Source organism: Balaenoptera acutorostrata, chromosome 1 (genome assembly GCF_949987535.1).
Source record: "Balaenoptera acutorostrata chromosome 1, mBalAcu1.1, whole genome shotgun sequence".
In the NCBI taxonomy this organism is placed as follows: domain Eukaryota; kingdom Metazoa; phylum Chordata; class Mammalia; order Artiodactyla; family Balaenopteridae; genus Balaenoptera; species Balaenoptera acutorostrata.
In genome coordinates this window covers 175,752,305-175,761,398 of record NC_080064.1, presented here as the reverse complement: position 1 = coordinate 175,761,398, position 9,094 = coordinate 175,752,305, and the positions used below count along the sequence as shown (strand labels likewise).

At 44.7% G+C, this 9,094-nt stretch overlaps 1 long non-coding RNA gene across 2 annotated transcripts; it reads left to right on the top strand.

Annotated features, from left to right (window-relative positions):
• The first annotated feature begins 377 nt into the window (after window positions 1-377).
• On the top strand, window positions 378-8,432 carry LOC130707285 (uncharacterized). Of its 2 annotated transcripts, XR_009007181.1 has the most exons (5): window positions 378-605; window positions 3,874-3,960; window positions 5,538-5,595; window positions 5,917-6,047; window positions 8,271-8,432. It is a non-coding gene; the product is annotated as an uncharacterized LOC130707285 (long non-coding RNA). The 2 variants fall into 2 exon arrangements; XR_009007182.1 differs by lacking the exon at window positions 3,874-3,960 and having other exon boundaries at window positions 381-605.
• Window positions 8,433-9,094: the final 662 nt, after the last annotated feature.

The window sequence follows — 9,094 nt, the reverse complement described above, 5'->3', positions numbered from 1 at the left end:
CCCTGAGCCAAGTTGAAGGAGATGGAGATGAGACACGTGGATAATCAACATTTGAGCTCCTGGAAGGGAGCCATAAACAAGTGGCAGACTTCCGTGGAGCTTCATCGATTCGTGTTCACTGAGCCTCATTCATTAGGGCAGTTGGGAAGCAGCAGGTGTACACACGTGTGCACATGTGTGTATTCCAAGGGGTGTAAGGACGAGAGATTGGTCCAAGCATCCTACCAATGTGACTTCTGCTTCATCCCAAGATGAGTCAGAGGCTTTCAAAGTATTGAAGAAAATAGGAAACGCTCCCCTAGTTCATGACGTAAAGAAGGAAGAAGCTTGACGTGGGGCAGGCTGGGTTCTGGGTGCTGCACAAAAGCCCCAAATAAAAACAGAGCCTTTTCAGCCCAGAAAGAAAGCCACCTTGTCCGCTGCCCAGGCTGGAAAAGACACGGTCCAGAACATTTATTCTGCCATGCTTCAGTCTTTCAGGCAGAAAAAGCCCTGGCAGGAGTTGATTTTGCAAGTTGAACAGAGAAGACTCGTCTTTGGAGTGGAGGGGATCAAATGATACTAGATGTGAAAGCACTTTGGAAAGTTAAAGGGATTATACAAAGGTAAGAGATCATTGTTATTAGTGGTGTGTTTGCTGAGAAGATGCCAGAATATGTCTTCTCCATAGATGATCACGACACCGCAAGGGCCAGTCGTGTCAGAGTGAGGATGGCGTCAAGTCAGGTGCCAGGAGGTGGGCCGTCAAGTGCAGCCCTACCGCTGATGAACCGCTAACTAAAAGCAAGCCCTTCGCCTCTCTGGCCTTGAGTTTCTATATCTGTAAATGGGGCATAATAATAACACCCTGCTCAGCGGGGTGTGGGAGACCACATAGGTAAACGTGCCCAGCGTGTGAAAGCCCTCAAAAAACCAGCTATTGTTTACTGAGCTCTTATTCTGGGCCAGACACCACGCTGAGTGCTTTTTGTCTAGTCTCCCATTAATCTTTACGAGAAACCCATGCGGTAAGAATGGTTATTCTCCATGTATGATGAGACACGGAGGCTCCTTGTGGATGGAGGCCCTGAAAGGTCCTACTGGGTGCCCGAAACCCATAAGTGACAAGATCAAAACCCAAACACAAAACCCTGTGGTGCCAGCCCCAAGCTCTGTTCACTCTCTCCCATTTTTCCCCAATAAATGTTACTTGAATCTCAACTAGGTTGTCCATCTTTTGAAGGCAGGTCCTGTTTGTACTTCCTGAACTCTCATCCCGGAGCATCTGTTCTGGTATTGACTGCCATTAAATATTTACTGAAATTGAAATGTAATAGCTCTGTGGGAAGGTCCCTGCTGGCCCGGTCAGGCTCTGACAGCTGTTCTGTGACTCCACGTGACTCCCTGATCCAGGAGGGATGACCTCTGCACAGGGGAGCTCAGAGACCATCATACACACAGCTTCCAAGGGCAGGTGATCAGACAACTGTGCCCGTCACCACCCTGAAAAGAGGGACCCAGATCAGGTAGCCTCTGGTGGCCAGGCAGGTGTCTGAGGCCCTGGGGACATCCTCCAGCCCAGCTGTAGGAGTGCAGGTTGGCTTATCTCAAAGCTTCCCAAAAATCACTTCAGAAGTAACATTCGAGCTGTCCCGCATTGTAAATCTTCGAAAAGATTTCTTCGAAAGCCTGACGTAAAGACTGTATTGTAGGAAACACTGCATCACCATCAACTTCCAAGTGAAAACTGCTAAAGTGTACACAGTGGACAATGCACCCAGCATTTCAAATTAAGGCTTTCTAACGTAGCATTTCTTCACTCTCACAGACAGATGCACACGGCCTGATTTGATATGATACCCAAATATAACCAAAGTGTAATTTTAGGAAACTAAATTAAACTAAACCAAAGTGTAATTTATTTTTGAGTCGATGATAATACCACTGTAAATTTTCTTTAGGATAACTCCTTCTCGTGCCAGAGATAATAATGTTCCGGTCTTCAATTAAATGAAAGATTGAGTATTTCCTAGGGAGCTACTTGGTAGATGTGGTGAAGCCGCTTCCCTCGTGCTGCCACGTCTCCTCATTTTCCGTCTTTCTTGGGTGCTCTCCTTTCGTGCATTCGTCCCTCTTTGCGAGTGCCTCGTTCAGAGTTAGTCCCCTCGGGTGTACATAAGTCTGGAGGAGGAGGACCGGTCCTCTGCCATTCAGAACCCAGGGGAGCACCCAGGAATGAGCAGGAGACAACCAAACTGTGCTGACGAGCATGGGCGGCTGGCAGGTGGGGCAGCGCACAAGTTTGGCACTATGCTCTGCATCCAAGCAAGCCCCGCCCCTAGTGCACCGAGTCTCATTTTTCAGGGACTGTTTGCCAGGCTGCAAGTGCTGTGTGGATTGGAACTCCAGTGTCCCATGGCCTCTCCAGCCTCTGACATCGAACTGGCTTTTGTCTTGACCTGCTCATATAAGATCTTGGGCTCCCACAAAGTCGCCTCTGGAAGTACCCAGAGTAGGTGCCCCTCCCCACCGTCATGCCTGTGGGCCATGTTCTGCCTCTGTCCCGCTCCCGTCCTCCTGAAAACCCGCGTGAGAGTCACTGGCACTACCCACGTGAGACCCCAGTGTCCCCATCTTCCTGCACAGCCACTGCTGCCAGGTTGTATGGTCCTACAGCACAGGGTGCCATGTGCCCAGAATATTAAACTCCCCTGTCCCCCACTGTGAGCCCTGCTTTGTCCTAGGGACACACATGCCTGCCGCTCACATTCTTAGATTCATGGTGTCTCACACAAGACAGTTCCTTCAATCCCTGCCTGCTGCCCTCCACACCCTGCCCCTCATCAGAGGCCAGCACGAATCCCCCACCACACACATAGCCCCAGTGCAGTTCAGTTCTTGTGTACTGACTCCTTCTGCCGGCCCCCAGCTCACCAGACCGGCCTGGACACGTTTGCTGTCAGTGAGGGCTCAAGGAAGGACACCCACTGTGGGAATACATCGGGGTTTTTTAGTTAACATGCTGTTTTGTTTTCAAAAACTGAGATAGATAGATAGATAGATAGATAGATAGATGATAGATAGACAGATAGATAGATACGTGAGAAAGTTCTTCCTTACAGTAGAAAACCAACAAATAAATGTGAAAGGAATAATGGATTTAGAAAACCGGCACCTGGCAACCATCATCATAATGATAGATTCAGGCCAGAATCATCAATGGATGCTAAAATTAGTGGGTGAAATTTAGAGGAGTATATAGACCAACTCAAAGTACCTCCCCCCAAGATTCTTATTAATTACAAAGTAACCTTACAGAAGGGAAAATTAAGTCACTTTACCGTGGAAAAATCTGGCCCATCCCCCCTTAACCAAATGATCAAAGCTAACATCACTGGTGATGAAACAAAGAGACAGCAGCACGTGCCTCCTGATACGGTGCCCTGAGAAAAACCCAGCACCACAGCTTTGGTGTTACTGCCCAGAGCATACGACCTGAATGCAATCACAAAGAAACATCAGACAAGCCCGAAGGAAGGGTCATTCTACAACCTAAGTGGCCTGCGCTATGAAAAAATGTCAATATCATGAATGCAAAGAGATACTCAATAACTGTCCAAAATTAAAGCAGACTAAAGTGATGCAACAACTGAATAATATAGTCCTGGGTTTTCTTTTGCTATAAAGGACTTTATAGGAAAATTGATGACAACTGAATAAAGTCTGCAGGTTAGGGAATAGTATTGTATCAGTCTTACCCTGTATCAGTATATGTGGTGAGAGAGAAAATGATAAAACCAATATAGTAGAATGTTAACATTTGGGGTACAGGCAGACTTTGTGTTTTGGGCTTTATTGTACTTCACAGATAACTGTGCTTTTTACACATTGAAGGTTTGTGGCAACCCCGTGTCAAGCACGTCTATCGGCGCCATTTTTCCAACAGCATTTGCTCACTTCGTGTCTCTGTGTCACGTTATGGTAATTCTCGCAGTATTTCAAACTTTTTCATCATTATTATATTCGTTACAGTGATTGTGATCAGTGATCTTTCATGTTACTATTGCGAGAAGATTATGAAGGCTCAGGTGATGGTTAGCATTCTTAACAATAAAGTATTTTTTAATTAAGTTATATATGCTCTCTTAGTCATGCTATTGCACACTTAATAGACTATAGTGTAAACATAACTTTGATGTGCACTAGGAAACCACAAAACTTAGAGTGTCTCACTTTCTTTGATATTCTTTTTTCTGGAACCAAACCTGCAATATTTTTGAGGTCTGCCTTATTTGAGTGTAATTCTTTGCCCTAGCCTTGTAACTGCTCTGTAAATTGAAGTTAGGTCATCATTTATTTTTTTTAAATCTGAGTTTTTCTTTGAAATTTCTGAAGGCATGTTTGTATGTTGCCAAACCAGGGTGGTGGGAGAAATAGTTGCTGTTTTCCCAGCAATAGCTAAATCCAGTCTTCTCCTTGGCTTTAAGGGCACAGCTGGTTTCCAGGTCTTTGCAAACAGAGAATCATCACTGTTACCTGAATTTAAACCAGTTCTAAACCTTTTCATGGCTGTTTCAAAATAGCTTAGAAAAAATTGGTGGGGAAATGGGATGGGCGTGGGGTAAGGAGGGCTGCATTTCTAAAAGGACGCATACCCTGTACACCCTGAGCCCCCCGTAGGGTTGTCTGCTTGGCTTCTGAGAGGGAAAAGCTGCAAGGTCAACGCAAGACCCTCCTTCCCCTTCATGCCAGGGGCCAAGAGCTCCACGTCCACAGATTCCTGCAAGCCTGCTCATGACTCAGGTCTCAGAGCTGATTTCTTATAGTCCTAAAAATAATTCAAAACTAGCCCAAAGCTACTCACACATCAGACAACCTGAGGGCACTCTTGCTGGCATCAGGAAACTCAGAGACCTAATTAAACTCTTCTTCCCCTCCCCTCCCTGGGAGCACAGACTAGGGGAGAGCAAATCACAATGGTCAGATCCACGTGGGTGTCCCCTGAGGGGAGGGAGTGACCTCAAATCTCAGCAGAAAAGCAAAGAAGGTGGGAAGACTGTGGGATCCTGGGCTGCCTAAGGCTGGTTTCCAAGAAAGATGTGTCCCTGCTGCTTCTCTCTTTTGTTCAGGGGCCCGCCAGCCCTCTGACAACCGCCCATATGTCCAGCTGGGGCAGTCCCACTAGGAGAAAAGAGACCTAGATATCTGTGCTAGAGACGGGCTTCAGAGCAGTATGTGGGCCGTGGCAACTGGAAAAGACTATTTTCAGTTGAATCTGCACCCATCTACCATTCCCCTCCTATGTGGGAGGGACTGATATAAACCAGGGACGGGACAGTTCTCCCAAGCTTAGTTAGGATGTGACCTCAGGGTTGGGCAGGAGGAAGTTATAGGACTAGAGTCCCCACCTCAACCCCTCCTCCCCACTGTCACGTACCCTGAGTGAACAGGAAGTGTTTATACACCTGGCAGGTATGCAAGAACACTTCTTAGTTTTGAATCAAATAAATAACATCGAGGCGACATTCAGTGTTCATTGTCTACCTTCCTCATTCCAGGCACGATGCTAATCGCTCCAGGAGATGATCTCTTTTCGTCCTCCCAACCGTCTATGTGGTAGGTATTATTAGTCCCATTTGAGAGTTGAGGAAACTGAAGCTGAGAGAGGCAATTTCCCAAGTCACCTTTGAGAAAGTGGAAGAGCAGTTAAGTTTGCAGTCAAACAGGGAAGCCAAACAACCACATGAAATATTAAACAGCAGTAAAAGAGCTCTTTGGAGAAGGGTTTCACCCTAGACTTTGTCCATGACCTCATCAGTTTCAAGGCTTCAGTCCTCTCCATGCAAAGCCCCCTAAACCTGTAGCTCCAGGTCCGGCCTCTCTCCTGTGCTACAAAAATTCCCTAAATGCTTGCTGTCTGCTTGCTGTCTCCTCCAGGTTGCCCTCTCTGGAGCTCACACTCAGCCTGGCCAAAACTAAGCTCACCATCACTTCTATGTTCATCCCAGACTAACTCCTCATCCGATGTGTCTATTTCTGGGCAGTGACACCATCTCCTAAAGACAAAGGTTTGAAATCTTGAGCTTTCCATCACTGTTCTGTTATATGCTGTCTGAAATACTTTTTTCTCATTTTCCTTCCTCTCCCATACCTGCAGCTCTTCTTTCACCTATCCTCCCTCACCCATCTAAGGAAATCTGGGCTCTCTTTTAGCAGAAAAATATGATAGAACTCCTTCCTCATCTATCCACCAGTGCCTAAGAATGATTTTTTGAAAGTTGATCAGTCAGAAAAAGGAATGTCAAATCCTGGACGCTCACTTTACCTAGATCCAATTTTAATGATTCACATACATACCTTTATTATCTAACAAAATGGAACGAGGACACTCAGCGTGAAGAAAAAAACATTTTTTTTTAGACTCTACCAAGCCTTGTGCCAGGTGCTTTCACATACATTATCTAACTTAATTCTTATAACAACTCTGCAAGGTAGATACGATAAAACTCACTTTATAGACAAGTTCAAAATCAAGCTCAAAGGGTGGGAGGGAGGGAGACGCAAGAGGGAAGAGATATGGGGATATATGTATATGCATAGCTGATTCACTTTGTTTTAAAGCAGAAACTAACACACCATTGTAAAGCAATTATACTCCAATAAAGATGTTAAAAATTAATTAATTAATTCAAAAAAAATCAAGCTCAAAGAAGCTGAATAACATGCTCAAATCATACACCTAGTGAGTCTAGAAGCCTTTCTCTTCTCTTTTACAATCTCTCCCTAAGTGATCTCACCCAGATTTAAAATATCATCCATAAGCTGATAATTTCCAGCTTCATGTCTACAACTCTGTGTTCTGGACCTCTTACATCCCCCCTTAAATGGCTAATCCACCTAGATAAATTAACATGTCCAAAACCCAAGTCTTGGATTTTCCCCTCCCCCACTAAAATAGTTTCTCCAAGGCTACTGAAACTTCTGCCTCATCCCTACCACTCTCTCCCTTGCCCTCCAAGCTCCAGTAACACAGGCGGATTTGGTATGACTTAAACATGTTAATCTTATTCTTGCTACAAAGAGTATGTACTTACAAGGAATATCCTTCCCCCAAATCTTCCTTCTAGCTTTTTCCTTCACAACTCAGATCTCTCACTTCCTCAGAGAGTTTCCCTAATCGTCTAGCTCAAGTAACCTGTTGGTCCCACCACTCTCTATCCCATCATTCTATTTTCTCCATAGTACATATCAGTACATATGTGAAATTAATTTTTAAAAATATGTTAGTTGGTTCTCTCCCCAGACCAGATAGTAAGCTCCATGAAGGCAGACACTTTATTTCTTATATCCCAGTTCCTAGTATAATACCTGACACAAAATGGGTGCTCAATAAATATATGTTGAATCAAAGAATGAAAGAGTTTCAGAATAAGAATTGAACACAGCCTTGTGTAAATGCAAACCTCATGCTGGATGAAGGTTGAGTGATGGTTACTTGTCTTGGAAATCACAAGATGAGGCAAGTTCCTAGGTGTGCATCAACTTCATTAAACCCTTTGTAGCCAGTTTGATCCCAAATAAGCTAAGGTCAGTGGTGGGTAAGAAGCAGGGGCCTGGGGGCTTCCATGGTGTTCCATAGTCAGTGCCCCCTTGAATGATCCATGCTTCCATCTCCATGCCAGGATGGCTATTGTGACATGGATTCAAACCTCTAATTTCACCCTGAGGTAGACACTACTAGCTGCCTTCCCAATAGGCATTTCCATCTCCCTAATGCCAAGAGTAATTCATGCACCTACCATTAGCTTGTCATGTGCTTTGGGGAAAGCTGGATACATCCTTAATCCCAAGGGTCTATATGAGTCTAAGCCAGTCATGGTGGTCCCATTCCCCTTGCCTGTGACCGGTTTAGGCATGAACATGGTATGCGGTCCTGGCTAAGGACACATGAGGGGAAATCTGTGTGGGGCTTCTGTGAAAGATTCCTTCACTTGCCCAAGAGAGACACAAGGAAAGATAGTTGCTTTTCTTCCACAAGAGTAATTGTGTTATTGTGTCTGGGTGTGGCACAGTGGAGCTAAGGCAGTCATCATGAGCTCACAACAAAGCTCATGTGTTGAAAAGGGCAGAATAGAAGTATGGACAGAAACTGGGGCCTTGATGCTAGATGAGCCACTGAATTAACCAACCCCTGCAGCACCCTACCTCGAGATCTCTTTTTATGGGCGATGATAAGGATAATGGTCTTTACTGTCCAAACCATTCTGAGTTGAGGTTTCTGTTTCTTTCAGCCAAAAGCAGGCTCAAGGAGCCATGCCCTGATGAGACTTTGTCGATCTACTTCTTGGCTCTGTTTCAGGCCTACATCAGTCAAAGTCAAATTGTTGCTGCCTTTAGCAACAATTGGTCACATCTGGTCCTCGGTCCTGAACTAGGCTCACTATGTGGAATCCTTCCAGATCGAGAAGAGCCACATGAAATAAATAATATTTTTGACATATTTATTGCACTTTGCATTTTATAGAGGTTTCAGTATTTCCTTCTACATGCTTAAGCATCTAGTATGTGCCAAGCCTGGCACAAGCAGCGTGATAGAGCTGTGAAGGCAACAGACAAGATCTGCGTCCTCATGAAGCCTACAAGGAAACAAGTACAATAATTTCAGATTGTGGTGAGTGACGTGCAGGAAATAGATAAGGCAATGAAACAGAGAGTAACCAGCCAACTGCAGTAGGAAGACTTCTTAAGACCTGATGGTCAGGGAAGGCCTCTTTGAAGAGGTGACCTTTTCTCAGTTGTAACTTGCATCTATTTTTTCTATTATTGAAAAATGTACATAACATAAAATTTACCATTTTAACCATTTTTAGTGTATAGTTCAGTAGCATTAAGTACATTCACATTGCTATTCAACTATCATTACCTTCCATCTCCAGAATTTTTCATCATCCCAAACCTAAATTCCATATCCATTGAACACTAACTCCCCACTCCTCTCTCCCCCCAGCCCCAATGACCACCATTATGCTTTCTGCCTATGAATTTGACTACTCTTGGTACCTCACAGAATTAAAATCATACAATATTTGTCATTTGTGGCTGGCTTATTTCACTC